The following is a 21,846-nucleotide window of genomic DNA, read 5'->3' on the forward strand; positions in this document are numbered from 1 at the left end:
AATTTAATCCACGTACTAGTGATTAAATAAAGGATTGCTGTGCTATATAACATATTTCTACAAAGGTGGATTCAAGTTCATGAATCCACTCCAATACAAAATGTGAGAGTTATGAAAGACATAAATAATTCCAATAGTGGCCAAAATTTGTCTCTTAACTTCAAAAGCATTTTATTAGCTCAAAAGTAGTTTGGCACATCCTGAGGTTGTGCAGGTCTCTTTTTTTTTGTTGTGTAAATTGTTCCGGAGCTTCTTTGCCTAAAGTGGAGTAGTCCAGATGAACATATACTGTATCTTAGGTGAATGCAGCTACAAGCTCAGATGCATTATTGTTCCATATTTTTGTATTTTTATGCCGTCAAAGATTTCATTCCAATTTGATAGTATTGTTATTTATGGATTCCTGTTGTCTTTGGGGAGGATCAAAAGAAGGACAGGCAGTGGAATGTGATTGTTTGGGAGACCATTCTGTTTTTACACAACATTGGTTTGGTGATACAGCAGATTCCACTCCACAATTCCTTAAAATTGTGCTGTTCAATGCTATTTGTAAGCCCATATTTGGTATTAGGGACATAATTGCTGTTTATGCTGTGTAAGAATGTGATAATGTAACTGGCCAGTCTTAGTAATAGTGAGATAAGACCCTGACTGTAGTAAGTGGAGGGATCATTGTAATGTGTGCAAGGTGCAACGTGGACTGTGTTTTTTTCCTGTCTGTGTTTGCATTTATACTAACTAGGTGATGGAGAATTTCTTCTACAGTTCAACAATTTGGGGACTTACTATTTCTCCACGAGATTTGGATCTTTAGCATTAATCTTAGCATCTGCTGTAATTTTATTATTTATTAAAATTGTGAGTGGCTACAACATTCTAAAGGCACTGAGCACAAAGGCATTGTAGTGCTTGGTAAATGTTATGTGAATCATTTAGTAGAACTCGAAAGACATTTGTTACAATTCCTGTGGACACTGACAATCTAAAACAAAATTCAAACTTCCAGTTAAAGCTGAAAGAATAACAGCAAGATTTCATGTTTGGCAACATTTACCATATTCAATGATATAAAACATATTTTTCCTTCTTGGAGGAAACTTACAATTTCAACTATAGAAAGAAATATTCCTCCTTCTCAATTTTTGCTCAGTTGAGAAAACACACTTCATGGGTATACTTACCATGATCCTTTAAGTAGAAATTCCGATTTCCCAGAATCAATTCAAATAATTCTCAACTTTTGGAGATAGTAGGAACTGCAGATCCTGGAGAATCTGAGATAACAAGGTGTAGAGCTGGATGAACACACAGGCCAAGCAGCATCGGTGGAGTAGGAAGGATGTTTCGCTCCTAGACCCTTCTTCAGAAAAAGTTTTTGTCGGGTTAATACTGTACTTCTCTTTTCTCAGCCTGGTAACTTGTAATCTTAGAATTTTCCCCACTGTGAGATTTTCTTTTCCTGGAGACATGTTCATAAACCCTTCCAACCTCATGTTAACTCACCACGAATTTGAGCTTTTCCATTTGTATGGGAGATTCTGCTGACAATCCTGCATTGTGAACCATTTGTCATATTTTGGTTTCTGGTGGTTTCCTCTTTCTCAGATCCAGAGAGACTCATTACACTGTCAGTGATACTGTCTAATAGCATTGCATGGCCTATAACCTGATCTTTAGAATAGCTTTTTCTGCATTCATCCTTTTGCATCTAACTAACTCTTATTGAGAACCCAATTTTCTTGAAATTAAATAGACACCTGAAAGCATTGCTATTTTCAATCTGACATTCTTAACACTTTTCTGAGACTTTGGAGATTAAATCTCAAATGTTAACACAGTTTGCAGCCATTGTCTCAAAGCACCTTCTTCCCAAGTAAAAAAAATTTAAACCTTTTGATCGCTAACAATCCAATTGGGCGGCACGGTGACTCAGTGGTTAGCACTGATGCCTTACAGCACCAGGGACCCTGGGTTCGATTCCAGCTTCGGGCGACTGTGTGGAGTTTGTACATTCTCCCCTTGTCTGCCTGACTTTCCTCCAGGTACTCCGGTTTCCTCCCACAGTCCAAAGATGTGCAGGGCAGGCGGATTGGCTGTGCTAAATTGCCCATAGTGCCCAAAGATGTTTAGATTAGGTGGGTTAGACATGGGAAGTTAGGGGTATGAGTCTAGGTGGGATGCACTTCAGAGGGTGGTGTGAACCTGTTGGGCCAAATGGCCTGTTTTCACACTGTAAGGATTCTGTGAAAACACCCAGGCTGACTGATAGGCAGACTTCAGAACAGGTCCTAACCTAGAGTTTAGGGCCTTACTCTCCGATGTCCCAGCCTCTACCCACACACCAGGCCTCATCACCACATAGGCTGCCCCTACAAACCCCTTGTTATTAGTCATTAACAGTCCCCATTAACAACTATTCACACTCACAGCCTGATCATTAGCAACTCCTTCAGTCTCCCTTTGGGCTCTATCCTGTCATTTACTCCCTACCCCACCCACCTCCCTATTTTCTGCATATAAACTGACGTTTTCCCAGCCACTATCAGTTCTGAGAAAGGGTCACCTGATCCGAAATATTAACTCTGTTTTTTCACCTTTACAGATGCTGCCAGACCTGCTGAGCTTTTCCAGCAACTTTGTTTTTGTTGTCACCATAATTATTCAGTCTGTACAAGGAACAAATATTCAGTGAATATATATGTATTTCCAGAAGTGAAAATTGTAAGCAAGAACATAACAAAAATTCACAGCATGCTGACCACACAGTGCCACTTTCACAGCCGGAAGAGACCATACAAAATGTTGTATGTCAAATAAAAGCTAGAAATTCAGAAAATAATTGAGTAAGAACACCAAAAAAGTCGTTAAAATGAATTCTATTGAAAAAACTAAAAATAAAACTAAAATGGATGATTTCACATTGCAACAATTTCAGACAAATGATCACAGAAAATGGTAATAAAATGTGAGGCTGGATGAACACAGCAGGCCAAGCAGCATCTCAGGAGCACAAAAGCTGACGTTTCGGGCCTAGACCCTTCATCAGAGAGGGGGATGGGGAGAGGGAACTGGAATAAATAGGGAGAGAGGGGGAGGCGGACCGAAGATGGAGAGTAAAGGAGATAGGTGGAGAGAGTATAGGTGGGGAGGTAGGGAGGGGATAGGTCAGTCCAGGGAAGACGGACAGGTCAAGGAGGTGGGATGAGGTTAGTAGGTAGATGGGGGTGCGGCTTGGGGTGGGAGGAAGGGATAGGTGAGAGGAAGAACCGGTTAGGGAGGCAGAGACAGGTTGGACTGGTTTTGGGATGCAGTGGGTGGGGTGGAAGAGCTGGGCTGGTTGTGTGGTACAGTGGGGGGGAGGGGACGAACTGGGCTGGTTTAGGGATGCAGTAGGGGAAGGGGAGATTTTGAAACTGGTGAAGTCCACATTGATACCATATGGCTGCAGGGTTCCCAGGCGGAATATGAGTTGCTGTTCCTGCAACCTACGGGTGGCATCATTGTGGCAGTGCAGGAGGCCCATGATGGACATGTCATCTAGAGAATGGGAGGGGGAGTGGAAATGGTTTGCGACTGGGAGGTGCAGTTGTTTGTTGCAAACTGAGCGGAGGTGTTCTGCAAAGCGGTCCCCAAGCCTCCGCTTGGTTTCACCAATGTAGAGGAAGCCGCACTCTCTCCGTGACTCCCTTGTTCGCTCCACACTGCCCTCCAACCCCACCACACCCGGCACCTTCCCCTGCAACCGCAGGAAATGCTACACTTGCCCCCACACCTCCTCCCTCACCCCTATCCCAGGCCCCAAGATGACTTTCCACATTAAGCAGAGGTTCACCTGCACATCTGCCAATGTGGTATACTGCATCCACTGTACCCGGTGCCGCTTCCTCTACATTGGGGAAACCAAGCGGAGGCTTGGGGACCGCTTTGCAGAACACCTCCGCTCAGTTCGCAACAAACAACTGCACCTCCCAGTCGCAAACCATTTCCACTCCCCGTCCCATTCTCTAGATGACATGTCCATCATGGGCCTCCTGCACTGCCACAATGATGCCACCCGAAGGTTGCAGGAACAGCAACTCATATTCCGCCTGGGAACCCTGCAGCCATATGGTATCAATGTGGACTTCACCAGTTTCAAAATCTCCCCTTCCCCTACTGCATCCCTAAACCAGCCCAGTTCGTCCCCTCCCCCCACTGCACCACACAACCAGCCCAGCTCTTCCCCCCCACCCACTGCATCCCAAAACCAGTCCAACCTGTCTCTGCCTCCCTAACCGGTTCTTCCTCTCACCCATCCCTTCCTCCCACACCAAGCCGCACCCCCATCTACCTACTAACCTCATCCCACCTCCTTGACCTGTCCGTCTTCCCTGGACTGACCTATCCCTTCCCTACCTCCCCACCTATACTCTCTCCACCTATCTCCTTTACTCTCCATCTTCGGTCCGCCTCCCCCTCTCTCCCTATTTATTCCAGTTCCCTCTCCCCATCCCCCTCTCTGATGAAGGGTCTAGGCCCGAAACGTCAGCTTTTGTGCTCCTGAGATGCTGCTTGGCCTGCTGTGTTCATCCAGCCTCACATTTTATTATCTTGGAATTGTCCAGCATCTGCAGTTCCCATTATCGCAGAAAATGGTAGGTGTGATGCCAGAGGCAGAAGACTTAGAGATAGCCAAAAGCAAATTTGCAAACTCCAGATGTGTCAACAACAACAAAACTAAAACTTTTACCAAAAATAAAGTCCCTTAAGATGTTACGTTCTGTCCACTTTCCTGCTTGCCTCAGAATCCTGAACACTAAGTAAAGATCTATGGAAGAAAAGAGAAGCCATTGAAATGTTGGTGCTAAGATGTATGCTGAAATTTCCACATGCAGACCGTAAGACAAGTTAAAAAGTGCTTGAAATTGCGAAACCAAAAAGAACTCTTAAAAAATGACATACAGTAATATGTCAAAATTTCAGCCATTTGATCAGAACTAAAAGGCGACGGAGATCTCTTCCAGGAAGTACAGCGAAGGACAACAGAAAGAGGTGTTGACCAAGGTGTGGTTGATAACGGATATGACAATAGGGTCAGATGTAATTGACAGTGGATGTGTGATGATGACAGGTGACCAGGACACATCTGGACAGCAAACCCACAGTATGGACAATAAATTACCACTTGCTAGCATTTTCAATAGTTAGCTTGTTTTCATGCTTTAAGAAGTAGTGAGTGACTGGCTGGGGAGTTGTGGCGGGCGTGGGGGGTGGGGAAGCAGTGGTGCAGTAACATAATTGTAATGTTATTGACTCGTAATTAAAAAGCTGTAAGCAATGCCATGGAGACCTGCATTCATGTCCTGTCAGGGCATCTGGGGAGTTTAAACAAAATAAATAAAGATTTTGAATGACCAGGTTATTTTAAAAATCTATGTTGTTCATTAATGCCCTTTAAGAAAGGGAATTTTCCATTGTAACCCATGATTCCAACCCCACAGAATTTGTTTGATTCTTAACTGCCCTCTGAAATGGCATAGCAAGTCATTTAGTTGTTTTAAATGGCTACAGTATGAATCAAACTGTACGTACCTGTGTCCACCTGGACACTGCCAGTGATAAAGGCAAAACCTTTGAAGTGAAAACAAAAAACGCTGGAGATCACAGTAAGTCAGGCAGCATCCATGGAGAGAAAGCAAGCTAATGTTTTGAGTCTTGATGACTGATGAAGAGTTGAAACATTAGCTTACTTTCTTTCCACAGATGCTGCCTCACTGGCTGTGGTCTCCAGCACTTTTTGTTTTCAGTTCAGATTCCAGCATCTGCAGCAATTTGCTCCGATACCGTTTGAAGTGTTCATTTCCAAACAATTGGGATCTTATGTCAATATTATGTCAATTGGAGTCTTATGTTCTTACAGTTGAGTTAAAACAATGGCCCTACATATTCATACAGCCTGAATCATGCCTTATAGTCAATACCCTAGTCTCCTCCATCACCATCCCTGGGGTATGGGTTCTATTCCACTGACAGAACAGGACCACCAAAGTTGGCAACATGGTGGTATACAACAGGTAATGAAAAATAGTTACTTTTCAGACTGGAAGATGGCAGGTGCAGTTGTCCACTGTAGCACTATCAGTGCCAGGACCACTATTTCTCTGATTTATACAACTGGCATTGATATTGGAATAAAAGTAACATTTCAATTTTGGTACGACACCAAACTTTTGAGGTGTGACAAGCCGTGAAGGTTGTAATTGAATGTCAATAGGTAGCAAACTGGGCAGACAAATGATAAATGGAATTTAATATTGAGATGTGTAAGAGTATGCTATTTTGTTGAAAGGATAGAGACAGAGGCCTGCTCCTCAGATGCTGTCTGACCTGCTGTGCTTTTCCAGCCTCTCACGAATAGACAATAGATATTCAATACTATGTATAGTCTAAAGACTAAAGGGAGATGAGGACTTTGAGTCCCCAGGGAAGACATGTTGAACCTTTTATGAGCTCTAGTTAGGCCACGATGTGCGTCCCATTTCTGGTCACCACACTTCAGGAAGGATGCAAAGGTCCATGAGAGGGTGTTGTAGGGCTTTACCAGTATAGTTCCAAAAGTTGCAGTGTTAGGTTGGAGAAGATGGAGTTTCTTTCCTTGAAATGAAGGAGATTCAGAGGAGAGTTGATTATGTGTACACCATGACAATTTTGATAGAAGCGTATACTATCACGGCAGATTTAATAGAGGTGCTCACTATTCATGACTGATTTGATTTAAGTATACAAAGAAAACTCATTCTAATAACAGATGATACAGGGAATAGGAGACTCAGGTTTAGAGTTTCTGGTGAAGTAACAGGAGAAATACCTTTCTTAAGAAGCAAGTGATAAAGTTTGAAGTTTGCTGCTTCAGAGGATTTTGGAAGGAGAGAAGGTGAGTGCTATTACAAGTGAGATGGGCACTTGAGAGGGGCAGGGCACAGAATGACCTGTGGGTGACAGGCTTCAACGTCCATAACCAAGTGTGTCTCAATAACAGCACTACTAACCAAACTGGCCCATTCCTGAAGGCTGGACTGAACATGGTGTGCAGTAGGTGGTGAGAGAGCTGATAAGAGAGAAGAATCTTTCTTGACTTTACCCTTAGCTGTCACAGATACATCTGTCTGTGGTAGATTTAGCAGGAGTGACCATTACTGGAGAAGTCCTTATTCACACTAAAGACATCTTCTATGACGGCACAGACACTATACCAAACTGGGATAGATTTGAAACAAATCTAGAAGTTCCAGATTGGCACCATGCAACACAATCAGCCATCAACAGCAGCAGGTCAGTTAGTTCAGTTGGCTAAATGGCTGGTTTGTGACCCTAGCAGTGTGGGTTCAATTCCTGCACTGGCTGAGGTTACAATGAAGGACTTTTCCTTCACCTGAGTCATGGTGACCATCAGGTTAAACCACCACCAGTTAACTCTCTCTCATAAGAGAGAAGCTCTGTGGCCTGGTAGACTATGACAATTTTACCTTCAGAATCATAGAGAGAAGTCATTGAGAAAAAGGTCTCTATGAGAAAGATATGGATAACACAAGATGATATTCGATTGAAAGAAAAGGAGTACAATTCTACACAGATTAATGATAGGCCAGAAGATTTCAGCATTTTAGGAAGAAGTAATGGACGAATAAAAGAAGGGGAGTAATTAGAATGTGAGAGCAAACTAGCATGAAATCTATAAACAGACAATAATTGTTTCTACAAGTATATTAAAAGGAAGAACAAAGCTAAAGTAAACATTGGTCCGTTAATGGCTGAGACTGGGGAATATGAATTGGGAAACAAGAAAATGCCAAAGTCAATGAACAACTATTTTGTGTCTGTCTTCCCAAGAATAGTACAAAATTGAGCAGCTCCAGGGAGGAACTAGGAAGAATCAGTAAAAAAATGATTAAAATAGTATCAGGAAAACTAACGGCACTAGAAGGCTATCAAGTCTCCTGGACCTAATGGCCTGCATCCTTAACTGAAGTGGCTGCAGAAATATTAGATGCATTAGTTGTAATCTTCCAAAAATCTCTAGATTGTAGAAATATCCCTGTAGATTAGAATACTGCAAATGTTTTGCCTCTTTTCAGAAAAGGAGGAAACTGAATGCCAGATAGCCTAACAGATCTCATTTGGTTAATGCCAATGTCAAAGTAATAGTAGCAGGACATTCAGAAAATCATAATACAGTCAATCAGTCAAAATAATTTCTCTGAACTAGAAATTGTATTTCTCAAACTAATCAGGTCTGTAAAAATGTAGTTGGCAGGATAGATAAAGGGGAACCAGTAGATGTAGCACATTTAGATTTCCAATAAAATATGGTGTTCCATAAAAGCTTCCAGATCAATGAGCAGTTCATAGCATAGGGAGTAATGTATTAGCATCCATAGAGATTGGCTAACCTAGAGGAGAAACGGTCAGGATAATTGGTCCATTTTTAGATTGGCCAATCAACTTTTGGGGCACCATAGGGTGCCTATTTTCCAGAACTTACATGAAGGGATAGAGTGTATTATAGTATGAGCAAATTGATTACAAAGATAGAGAAGAGAACAGGAAAACAAAAAAAAAATGCTCAAAATCACAGCAGGTCTGGCTGCATCTGTGGAGAGAGATCAAGCCGATGATTTGAGTCTGTTGTCTCTTTCATCAGAGCTCCCAGTAATTTTGTGTTCAGTACAGATTCTAGCATCTGCAGTTACTTGCTTGTGGATAAGAGAACAAGTTGTGAAGAAGATTCAAGGAGCTTAACTACTTTTTTCTTGTGAGACGGCAAACAAGTGAGTCTGTTTTTGTGTTAGAAATATGCTGGTGGAGGTTTGGATACCCCTGGGGTGAGCTTTATTTACATACCTACATAGGAGTTGACCATCAGCCCCTCAAATTTGCTTTGTCATTTGATAAGATCATAACTGATCTGATTGTGGCCTGAACTCCACCTTCCTCACTGCCCACTATGTTTGACTCCCTCGTCAATCAACTATCTATCTAACTCAGTTAGAAAATATTTGATGATCATCTCCACTGGCTCTTTGGGGAACAGAATTTTATAGACCAGTGAGCCTCTGACAGAAAAGTGTCTCTTTATTTCTATCTTAAATCAGAAACCCCTTATTTTTAAACAGTGTTTGCCAGTTATAGTCTTGTCCACAGAGTGAGATATTCTTTCAGCATGCACTCTGTCAGGTTCCTCAGGATCTTGCATATCATCTATCTTTCTTCTAAGCATCAGTAGATACAAGCCTGACTTGTTCCCCTTTCTGCATAAGGAAATCATCCCAGAAATCAAAGCGAATGAACCTTCTCTGAACTATTTCAAACACTATATTATAGGATTTGGCATTCAGTTTAAGTGGAAGATCTAAGTCAATTACAATTGTAGACTGAGTTGAATGAGCCAATCTAAACGTTTACTTGCTCTATTACAGTCAGAGTACAAATGTGTTTTCAAGACATTTACAGAATTCATTATCACAAATACGAAAAAAATATTAAATACTGGCAGTAATTTTCTTTTCAGTCGATCCACTTTGGAACGCCAGATTGCAAGGCTGGTTGACTAGACACAAGTTTTTTTGTTCTGTTCTCTTGACTGAAGCTCTCCTTCTGCCGTCGGTTGTCTTTTGTGTGCATCAAACCCACTAAGATCACCATTTATTAACCCTTGCTTGCCCTTATACCCCTGCCCCGTGTGTGCTCAGAGACATCCTGAATTGGCTTGCTAACAAGGGACATCAACATCAATGGTTCATGATCAACTTTGGATTGGCTAGATAGTGTCTGCCCAATCAGGTTCGGTTTCTTTTGTGACGATGTTATGACTTCAACAGGTTATTTTGACCCGTTTCTTTTTTGAAGAGAGATTTTAAGTCAGAGAACTGGCTACTGAAGATGACTTAAGTAAATAACTCATGAAGCCTTGGGGTGTTTTTTTTTTAAAAGTTGGAACAATGGAAGCAGCCTGGGTCTGGCCAGCTCTCTTAGACCAGGCCTTCTGTTTTCTTTAAACTTTAGCAGAGAGCTTTGGGCTCTCAAAAGAGTTGGAAGTTTCAGTGAATGTCTCTTGGGTGCTAAACTCTGAATTTTCTCTTGATGTTTCTTCTTCCTGGATTGGAGAACTGCATGTGAGAATCTGTGCCTTAATTTACCTTTTTGCCAAGTGGTATGTTTAGGGGATGGTCCTATATTGGAACAGTTAATTAGTAATAGGTACTGTATCTAGTATTTGGTTAAGTTTTCCAATAGTTGTTATTCTAAATTCTGCCTTCTTTTATTTGTATTTTAACTGTAGTATTTAAATAAATTGTGTTTTACTTAATATCGAGTAGTTTGACTGGTTGCATTGCATCTAGAACACGGCACCTCACATCTGTTTTTAAAATAAGAAAATGTTGGGGTTTGGGGTACCTTCTAAAATATTTTGAAGGGGTTTGTTAAAAGTAATGGTTATCTTAGTGACATCACTTCCATTTGGCTCCTGATTGACTTTGACTCAACAATCACTTTTGTAAGGTCATCCCATTAGGGACAGCTCGGTGGCTCCGTGATTAGCACTGCAGCCTCACAGCACCAGGGACCCAGGTTCAATTCCAGCCTCGGGCAACTGTCTGTGTGGAGTTTGCACGTTCTCCTCATGTCTGCATGGGTTTTCTCCAGGTGCTCCAGTTTCCTCCCACAGTCCAAAGATGTGCAGGCTAGGTGGATTGGCCGTGCTAAATTGTCCATAGTGTTCAGGGGTGTGTGGGTTAGATGGGGATGGGTGGGATGATCCAAAGGGCACTGTGGACTTGTTGGGCCAAAGGGCCTGTTTCCACACTGTACAAAACCTAATCTAATCCCCTTTGGAACAGCATTAGCTTACCAATTCCAGAGTTCTTCACCAAGAAAAGGTGGCACCAATTACACCATTTATGCATTTTCTTAAAGTACGCAGCATCACCTCCTAACGATTAAGTGTCATCCCAAATGTCAAACTGCTGCATCAAAAATGATAAAAAAAAATTCCAATACTTAACTTCAAAGTAATAGATGAACACACACCGCCCCCATAGGTCTGTTACATACTTTAAGTTACAAAACTAAACTTAAACTAATTCAAAACATAATATCCTTCGATAAACACGTTTTACCGCAAAACATCCTCATGTATGTTGGCCCTGAATTCACATTAACTTGAGCTGTAACAACAACCATAAAACTATAAACTGCAGCCTTTCTTTTGATTTGGCCATATGGTTTTCTTCCTAACAGCAACAGTTTTACAAATAATCACAATTAAATAAAATACAATTTACTTATTTCATTGCTTAATCAAGTTAAAATGACTAATCATTTTTAGTCGTCATGGAATTCTACGATATCTTTCTCAAGTACAGGCACTATAAATTTAATCAGCAATGCTCTCGCAATTGTTATAGAACTTCCCAATTTATATTCCATTTGACTTCCTAATTACTTGTTCTAGAGTCATACACAATGGAAACAGTCTAACTAGTTCATTGCCAACCATGTTCCCTAACTAAACCAGTCTCACTTGCCTGTGTTTGGCCCATATCCCTTCAAACCTTTCCTATCCATATACTTATCCAAATGTCTTTTAAATGTTATAGCTATCTGCATCCACCACTTCCTCTGCCAGTTCATTCCACATACAAACCTTTCTCTGTGTAAAGAGGTTGTCCCTTATGCCCTTTTTAAATCTTTCTCCTCTCACATTAAATTATGGCCCCTAGTTTTGAATTCCCCTACCCTAGGGAAAAGATGCCTGTTACTGTTTTTGTAATTCATGTACTAAAACACCTAGATTCCTCTGTTCTGCAGTTTTACAGTTAGTTCATGTTGACATCAGACTACTGGCCAATTGAAGTTAGTGAGGGCAGTCATGGAGATGGGTATCAGACATCACATGTAGCCCTCACTGAAGCTGGCAGATGTCCCGAGGAAGAGACCGCTCACCTCAAAGACCCCACGATAGCTCAAGGAGACCTAGTTCCCGGAGTCATGAGGAAATAACACAATGTCTGAGAATCTTGTGGAAGGATAAAGCAGTCACTGCCTGACTACCCAAGGAACCAGACCCAGTTACTGCAATGGTCCATCAGCTGGAATCTTGCTGTGTTGTCTAGCATTGGTAAAGGTGGCATCCATCAGTAAGGTAATGTATCAGTGTGCAGATGTCTGAGATGGTGCAGAGGTCGACAGATGAGGAGAACACAAATGTCTGCTTAGTTTAACCTCATTTGCTTAGTGCAGTCTGTTTTAACACTACATCTCTATCATGTGTATCTCTTCCTGTCAATCGTGTGCTCAGTGTCACGTCTCCTCTGTCCTGCTCTTCTGCCCTTTTGCTGTCCATGTTTTGCAGGTTGCTGCTGATATCCAATGACTTTTATTTCTGAGGCTGCAGTGCCCATTTCCATCTCTATCAGTTCTGGTGCTCAGGTGGTGGCTGAACAGTTATTCGCACTGTTCTGATGCCTACATAATGCCAAGACACTGTCTGAGCTGGCAAAATTCTTAATGTGGCTTCTGTCTGCCACCTCTGATAAGCTGCTTCAAGTTTAACTTCAAAGCATTTTTACACAACTTATAAAACTCCTTCCGGCTCCATGATCTCACGTAGACATGGTCCTCACTCTGAAAGCTGGTCTGATTCGGAGAACTGCTAAAATCTGGCCCTCTCTGTACCAGGAACATAAAAATTGCAGGACTGAGACTTTTAATGAACCCTTAAATATTAATTATGTCTTGGAGCTGAGTTTAATCATAGACCAAGATTTTCCGAATCAACATCACACTTTACATCCCAAGCAATTTACATTTATACAAATTTATTTAAAAAAGGGATAACAATCATAGTTTAAGAATCTCATTCTAACAAAATGATTAGAATCCACTTGATATTTTAATTTGTCTTGAGATGATCATATTTTAATTTGGTGTTGCAAGCAATTTATCAGATTTTATGGACATAATATTTAATAATGATAATTTATTGACAATTGGTGAGTTAATGCTTTTGTGACTTGCAAAGAATTCTATTAATTATTAACTTAAAATATTTTATCAGCAAACAAAAGTGTAATAGCTTCAGTACGTGAGGAACATTGGTGTTGGTGAAAGCTAAAACCCATACAATCCAAAATGGATTCATCTTTAAGCAATCGAGTAATAATTATGAGTTTTTCTGCTCTTGTGCCGAGTGCCTTTCTTAGAATGTGCTTAAGATGAGTGTTTTTCAAACTGATAGGCAGGATCTTATGTTATGACTCATTGGGGGAGTGCACTGAAAATCAAGTCCCCCTATTTTCAACTCTGACATGATTGACCAGAGGTAAGACTGTATTGTCAATTTTCCCAATTACTCCAATCCTACCTTCATTCTGAGATAACAAGGTGTAGGGCTGGATGAACACAGCAGGCCAAGCAGCATCAGAGGAGCAGGAAGGCTGATGTTTCGGGCCTAGACCCTTCTATCTTCCTTCTCCTGCTTTTAAAGCTGACTGAGTGGGACCAATCATATTCTGCCTGTAGTTATGTTGCATTAAACAGATTGTTAGCTAAAATAGATAGAAGCTGGAATGGGACACTCGGTCCATCAAACCTGCTCTACTGTCCGATAAAATCATGGGTGATCTTATCTTATCTTGGCATTAATTCCACTTTCCTGCCGACCTCTAACGACCCTCAACTCCCGTGATCAAAATTCAGCCTTGAACATATGCAGGGCCAAAGCCTCCACTACTGTCTGTGGAAGATAATTCCAAAGACCAATGATCCCCTGAAAGAAGTTGTTCCTGCTAATTGAGAGATTCTTTATTTTGAAACCATGCCCCCTAATTTTGGATACTCCTTGAGCTGAACCATCTTCTCAGGATCTACCCCTTAATATCTTGTACGTTTGAATATAATCATCTTTTTATTCTTCTAAATTCTAGTGAGTTTGGCCCATACTGTTCAGTGGGCTCTCTAAGACATGTTGTTCGTCTGGATAAGAGCCTCGTGAAGCTTCTCTGAATTGATGCCAATGCAAGTGCATCCTTTCTAACGAAAGGATACTAAAACTGTACACAGTAGTTTCATGGTGTGAAGCTGGATGAACACAGCAGGTCAAGCAGCATCAGAGGAACAGGGAAGTTGGCGTTTTGGGTCGAGGCCCTTCTTCAGAAATGGGGGAGGGGAAGGGGACTCTGAAATAAATAGGAGAGGGGGGAGGCAGATAAAAGATGGATAGAGGAGAAAATAGGGTGAGAGGAGACAGGTCAAAGAGGCAGGGTTGGAGCCAGTAAAGGTGAGGGAGGGGATAGGTTGGTCCAGGGAGGACGAACAGGTCAAGGAGGCGGGATGAGGTTAGTGGGTAGGAGATGGGTTGGGGCTTGAGGCGGAAGAAATGGTTAGGGAGGCAGGGACTAGCTGAGATAACAACGTGGGGAGCTGGATGAACACAGCAGGCCAAGCAGCATCTTAGGAGCAGGAAAGCTGATGTTTCGGGCCTAGACCCAAAACGTCAGCTTTCCTGCTCCAAAGATGCTGCTTGGCCTGCTGTGTTCATCCAGCTCCACACTTTGTTATCTTGGATTCTCCGGCATCTGCAGTTGCTATTATCTCGGGGACTAGCTGGGCTGGTTTTGGGATGCACTGGGGGGGAGGGGAGATTTTGAAGCTTGTGAAGTCCACATTGAAACCCTTGGACTGCAGGGTTCCCAAACAAAATATGAGATGCTGTTCCTGCCTCTTTTGGGTGTCGTCTTTTTGGCAATGCAGGAGGCCCAGGATGGACATGTCGTCCAAGGAGTGGCGGGAGGAGGGGGGGGGGGGGAAAACAGTGTGGTGAAAAGAGTGTGGTAGTTGAAATGGTTTGCGACTGGGAGGTGTAGTTGTTTGTTGCAAACTGAGTGTCAATGTTCTGCAAAGCCGTCCCCAAGTCTCTGCTTGGTTTCCCCCATGTACAGGAGGCCACAATGGGAAAAGCAGATACAGTATATCACATTAACAGATGTGCAGATGTCTTCTTAGAACCTGGGATGGGGGTGAAGGGGGAGGTATCGGGGCAGGTGTAGTGGAAATGTCGGAAGATGATGTGTTGGATTTGGAGGTTGCTGGGGTGCTACGTGAGGACAAGGGGTTTCTGTTTTGGTTGTTATTGCAGGGAGGGGGTGTGAGGAATGAGTTGCTGGAAATGCAGGAGACACAGTCGAGGGCATTTTCTGTCATTGCGGAGGGGAAGTTGCGGTCCTTGAGGGGGAAAAAGAAAGGACATCTGGGATGTTCGGGAGTGGAATGCGTCATCTTGGGAGCAGATGCAGCAGAGGCAAAGGAATGGGGAATGGCATTTTTACAGGAAGGTGGGTGATAGGAGGAGTATTCTAGGTAGTTGCGGGGTTTGGTAGGCTTAAAATGGATATCGGTTTCCAGGTGGATGTCAAAGATGGAGACAGAGAAGTCCAGGAAGGAAAGAGAGGTATCAGAGATGGTCTAGGTGAACTTAAGGTTGGGCTGAAAGTTGTTGAAGTGGACGAACTGTTTGCGCAGCTGTGGGAGTAAGAGGCAGTGCTGATTCAGCATCAGTGTAACAGAGGAAGAAGTGGGGTTTAGGTCCAGTGTAGGTGCAGAAGAGGGACTGTTCCACGTAACCTACAAAGAGGCAGGCATAGCTTGGGCCCATGCGGGTGCCCATGGCCATCCCCTTTGTCTGCAGGAAGTGGGAGGAATTGAAAGAGAAGTTGTTGAGGGTGAGGACAAGTTTGGCTAAGTGGATGCAGGTGTCAGTGGAGGGGACCTGGTCAGGCCTGTGGGACAGGAAGAAGCGGAGGGCCTTTAGGCCATCTGCATGGGGAATGCAGGTGTACAGGGACTGGACATCCATGGTGAAAGTGAGGTGTTGGGTTCTGGAGGAGGTGGAGGGTGTGGGTGGTGTCACAGATGTAAGTGGGGAGTTCCTGGACCAAGGGGGAGAAAATGGAGCCAAGATAAGTGGAGATAAGTTCGATAGGGCAGGAGCAGGTGGAGCCAATGGGTTGACCAGGGCAGTCAGGTTTGTGGTCTTTGGGAAGGAGAGAGAAGCGGGTGGTGCAGGGTTGGGGGACGATGAGGTTAGAGGCTGTGGGTGGGAGGTCACCTGAGGTGATGAGGTTGTGGATGGTTTGGTGCTTGGGGGTGGGGTCATGATCAAGGCAGCCATAGGAGGGGGGGTCAGAGAGCGGGCATCTGGCCTCAGCGATGTAGAGGTCAGTGTGCCATACTACTACTGCGCCTCCTTTGTGGGTTTTATGGTGAGGTCAGGATTGGAGCAGAGGGAGCGGAAGGCTGGATGTTCTACTGGGGGAAGAGGCTGGAGTGGGTGAGAGGGGTGGAGAGTTTACACGATTGATGTCTCAACGACAATTAGAGATGAAGAGGTCAAGGGAGGGTAGGAGGCCTTGGGGTGGTGTCCAGGAGGGGGTGTGATGGAGGCAGGAGAAAGGGGTCAGTAGCTTCATCGCTGCTGGAAATTTCAGCAGGCCTGCAGCATCTATGGAGAGAAATCAGAGTTAATGTTTTGGGTCCAGCGACCCTTCCTCAAAACTGATGGTAACTAGCCAAATGTTTTTCATACAGAAGATAGGGTAGGGGGGAGGGGGCAAGGAGTAAACAATAGGTAGAGTTAGAACCTGAAGAGACAACAGTTGGATAGACAAATCAGTGGATAACAATCAGCTTTGGAAATGAAGAGTTACTAATGGGGACCATTAGTGGCTCACAATGGGTTATGTGTAAAAGCAGACTCTGGTGTGTTGGGATTGTGGTAAGGACATGGGGGAAGATGCTTTAAGCTTAAATTGTTGTGCTTGACATTGAGTCCAGAAGGCTGTAGAGTTCCCAAGCAGAAACTGAGGTGCAGTTCTTTCAGCTTGCACTGAATTTCGCTGGAGCACTACAACAAGCCTGAGGTAGAGATATTGGCCAGGGAACAGGGTGGTCTGTGGAAGCAGCAGGTGACTGAAAGCTCAGGATCTTTTTTTGTGGACAGAACATAGGTGTTCTATGAAGTGGTCACCCAGCCTATCCTTCATTTCCCCAATATAGATGTGAGCAGTGAATGCAGTAGACTAGATTGAAGTGCTGCTTCACCTGGAAGATGTGTTTGGGCCCTTAGATACTTAGGAGGGAAGATGTAAATGGCACCTGTTACATTTTCTGTGTTTGCAGAGAAGGTGCCATGGGCGATGCTGGGAATGAAGGAGGACTGGACTAAGTTGTCCCGCAGGGAATGGTTGTGGTGGAAGGCAGAGGAATATGTATCTGGTGGTGGCATCCTGCTGGACAGAGCAGAAATGACACTCATGGTCCTCTGGATGTGGATGCTGGTGGGATGGTAGGTGAGGTCGGGGGAACCCTATCACTGTTGTGGCAGGGAAGAAAAGATGTTAGGGCTGAAGTGTGTGAGATGGGGCAGACCCAGTTGAGGGCCCTGTCTGCAGCTAAGGTTCCTGTTTCCAGCTAGACAAAAAAAAACTTTGGTTCAGGAAGAAGGTGGACATTTTGGAGGCTCCCTTATCAAAATTGGCATAATCAGAACAGATGCGATGGAGACAGAGGAACTGAGAGAATGGAATAGTCTTTACAGGAAGCAGGGTGTGAGGATGTACAGTCCAGGTAGCAGAGGGAGTCAAATAAAAACTGAAAGGGCTGTGGATGCTGTAAATCAGGAACAAAAACAAAGTTGCTGGAAAAGCTCACCAAGTCTGGCAGCACCTGTGAAGGAAAAAAGAGTTAATGTTTTGGGTCCAGTGACCCTTCCTCAGAATTGAGGGAGTCAATTGGTTTGTAGTGGATATTGATGGCCAGCCTATCCCCAGAAAATGGAAACAGAGATGTTGAGGAAGGGAAGGGAAGAGTCAGAGATGGACCAAATGAAGGGGAGAGAGAGGTTGAAATCGGAAGTGAAATTGATAAATTTTTCAAATTCTAAAGAGAGGAAAGCAGTACCAATGATTATGGTTGGGGGTTGGAGCAGAACTAGAACAAAGAATGTTCCATGTACCCCACAAAGAGACAGGCATCACTGTGGACCATGTGGCTACACATGAAATTCTATGTTTTAATCGCTCTATTTATAGATTCATTTGCTCAAAGATCATTACTTACTCTGATCTCTTTACCTACAATAGGTCTAAAATAGAACAGAATAAAATGGAAGTGTGGATCAACTGTGCTATTCAAGGGGGCATTAGATAATTGCAACAGTATACAGTGTTAAATGAAAGGGTGGAACAAAGTCATAATTCTTATTTGGCAAGCCAGTACGGACACAATGGGCCGAATAGTCTCCTATGCACCACAGCAATCTGATAAATCTGTATTCCTCTCAAAAGAAAAGTCCTGAATACACTATGAATGCATCTTTAAGAGTACAGTAAAGACACTTTTACTTGTTTAGACTGTACTGTGAAGATTTAAAACCATGTTGTTTCCAGTTAAGAAAACTGTTGAAAGAGAGTGTGGGGTTACAGTAAAACAAGTTACTGGAGCACATTTTAAATTGTATTTGCAATGTGACTTATTGGAGCAGTGAGCAGCAAGTGTCCAGATAGATCGACACCGTCTGACTGCTCAGTCTTTTAATTGGCTTTTCAATTGGGCACCAGTTGTTGTGGGTTTAGGAGTGGTCCTCTTTTTTAAAAAATAGGATCCTATTTTTCTAATCAACCTGTTCAGAAATGATATTACACACTTCTGGAGCGAGTGGGACTCCCAGTCCAGGGGTAGGGACACTACCACTGTTCCCCAAGAGGGCCCTGAAAGAGTGCCTATCACCATATCAACATCTTGACTGTAGTCACCTGCTGAGGAACGTGTGCTTGCTGTGAACAATCCAGCAAAACCATCTCGCCTGCAAACAGAAAGCATCTTACCCTCCCTTCTGTGTGTGCAGAAATAAGAGGAAATCTCTAGCAGCTAGCTATTCTCCCTCACCTTTCTCGCATGATGTGTTGTCTTTGCAAATCCCCTGTTCAAATGAAATGTGGTAATGCACTTTCAAAAACACTGACAGGGCGAATCCTTAACCAGTAAATCAAAGACTGAGAATCAGTGTACGTACAAGCTTGTGTCATTGACAAAGAGTCAGAAGGAATCACATGGAACCAAAAAGAACAACTCTTCAATCTCTAATCTGGACAGTATTTTCCAGACTGGCTTTTTTTTCCCCTCTTCTATATCCATAGTGTTTGTGTCGCATTTTGTCTCTTTATAGGTCTGTTTGAATGTGTATGGGTGTTTTAAAAGGGTGTAGAGTTTAAGTTATAGAGTTACAAACTGGCAATTGATATTTCTTTTTGGACTTTGGTTTATACAATTTCCTCGGATTAAGTAGTTACCTGTAAATGAAGGCAGCTCAGGGATGCATATTATTTTAACCTGAACTAGACAGCTAGGAAGAATTGGACAATTTGAGGAACTGTGTATTTGTTTGACAATGCACTATGCCCAGAGAGTTGACACTATTATCAAGGGCCAGTTTAGCTCAGTTAGCTGGACAGTTGGTTTGTGAAGTAGCATGATGCCAACAAGGTAGGGTCAATTCCTGCTTATAAGAGCACAAAAGCTGACGTTTTGGGCTTAAACCCTTTGTCAGAGAAAGTCTAGGCCCGAAATGTCAGCTTTTGTGTTCCTTGCTCCACACTTTGTTATCTCAGATTCTCCAACATCTACAGTTTCCATTATCTCTAGGGTCAATTCCTGCACCAGCTGAGGTTACCATGAATGACTCTCCTCAACCTCTTTCTCTGTCCCTCCTCGCGCTCTGCTCTCCACCCCCCCCCAACACGTATAGTGGCCCTCAAGTTTAACCACTGCCAATTGTCTCTTTCAGGAGGGTGCAGCCCTATAGTCTAGGAAGAATATGGTGATACAATGACATACCTTTGTCAATTTGACTAATCTAATCCTTCCAAAGCTTAAGATCACCCATGTTTAATATAGTACCTTTCTTACAAGCCCTCATTGATTTATTCACTACAGTCTATAGTCCTATAGTGCAGCAAGTGCTGGAGAGCCTACACATACTATTACCAGTGACTTCTTTCCTTTGCTATTTATTCCCACAGAAACACTTACTTAATGAGACAATGGTATTCTTCTTGAGATCCTCTGAAATGCTTAAACAGTAAATAAGCCTTGCTACTTTACTGGCTTGCAAACCTGGCTTTAAATCCTCCTCTGAAAATAAGAGAACACCGAGACACTGATCATTCTTTTATTATGTGGACTGCAGTTCCGAGGTAAAGGTTGTTTTGTAAATGCCTAACTCAATTCGTTGGTACCACTAGGGTTTATTACCTGCCAGTTAACAAATGATACATGCAAGTTGCTTTCAACATACTGTTCCTGCTGATAGCAGGTTTTTAGCTTCTGAACCAGCAAGCCTCTCTTAATTTTGATTCCAATCAGATAGAGATATATTCTTTCAGAAGTACATTTAATGTCTGGTCCACAATGCTGCTAATGCTTCATGATTTGTGATTCAGATTTCCCAAGTTTTGAGCCTAATCCTCGGCAGAGAGATGCACCAAGATGATGCAGAGACACAAAATACATTGACAAACATGTTGGACCTCTGAAACAAAGGCCCGTGGAAGAGCAGTACTGCTAGACATCTATGAACAGCAAAAATTGAAAGTGGTTGAGAGGGCCATGGACAGGTTGAGAGTTGGCAATAACTTGGCTGTTAATATAAAATGTAGGAAAATGTGAGGCTGTGCTCTTTGCAGGAGGATTGGAGGAGCTGAGTTTATTTAAATGGAGTAAGACTGCAGAGCGTTTTGGAAATCCTCATCCATGAATCAAAAAAAGCTAGCATCCAAGTTTAGCAGATAATAGGGAAAACAACAGGAATACTGGCCTTTATTTCAAAGAGAATCAAGAATAAAAGGAGGGATACTTTGCTAAAAACTACACATGGCACTAGTCAGAGCACAGCTGGAATACTGTGAAGTTTTGGGCCATTTACCTTATCAAAGATTTACTGGCACTGGAGGGCCGTTCAGAGAAGGTTCACTCGGCTGATACTGGGTATGGAGGCACCGTCTTATGATGAAAGGTTGAGTTGGGAATGTACACATTGGAGTTTAAAAGAATGAGAGGTGATCTCATTGAAACATGCAGGATTTTTGGGGTACTTGACAGACAGATGCACCGAGGCTGTTTCCCCTGAGCGTATCTTGGACCAGAGGCCATAATCTCAGAATCAGGAGCCACATTGTTAAAACAGAAATCAGGAGGAATTTCTTCTGAGGGTAATGAATCTGTGGAATTCTTTACTGAAGAGGCTGGGTCATTAAGGCAGAGATGGACAGTTTTTTTATCAGTAAGGGAATGAAGAATTATGGCCAAAAGGCAAGAAGGAAGTGAAGTTGACAGGTATCAGATCAGCCAGGATCTACTGAATGACAGTGCAGAAGTAATGGGCTGAATGATTTACCTCTGCTCCTATGTCTGCTGGTTCAAGCCTAACTACTTGTATTGTGCCTTTAATGTCTTAAAAATATTCCCAACATTCATTTTGGAGCATTGTGAAAGAAAAAGCCATTATAACACCAAGCCACATCAGAAACGATTAGAGCAGATGACTAAAAGCTTGGTCAAAAGTGTAGGTTTTAAGGGCATCTTAAGTTTATGCTGTTTTGCTTATCCTTAAGTTTGAAAACAAAGTCAAAGTCCATCAGTATACTGTCTAAAAAATACATCCATTTCCTTATTTCTGCAATCTTAATCTCCTCCCATTCATAACAGCTGACATCATTAATAACACACTTGTATCACTGACTGGTACTGTTTCAA

The sequence above is a fragment of the Stegostoma tigrinum genome, chromosome 3, assembly GCF_030684315.1.
Source record: "Stegostoma tigrinum isolate sSteTig4 chromosome 3, sSteTig4.hap1, whole genome shotgun sequence".
In the NCBI taxonomy this organism is placed as follows: Eukaryota; Metazoa; Chordata; class Chondrichthyes; order Orectolobiformes; family Stegostomatidae; genus Stegostoma; species Stegostoma tigrinum.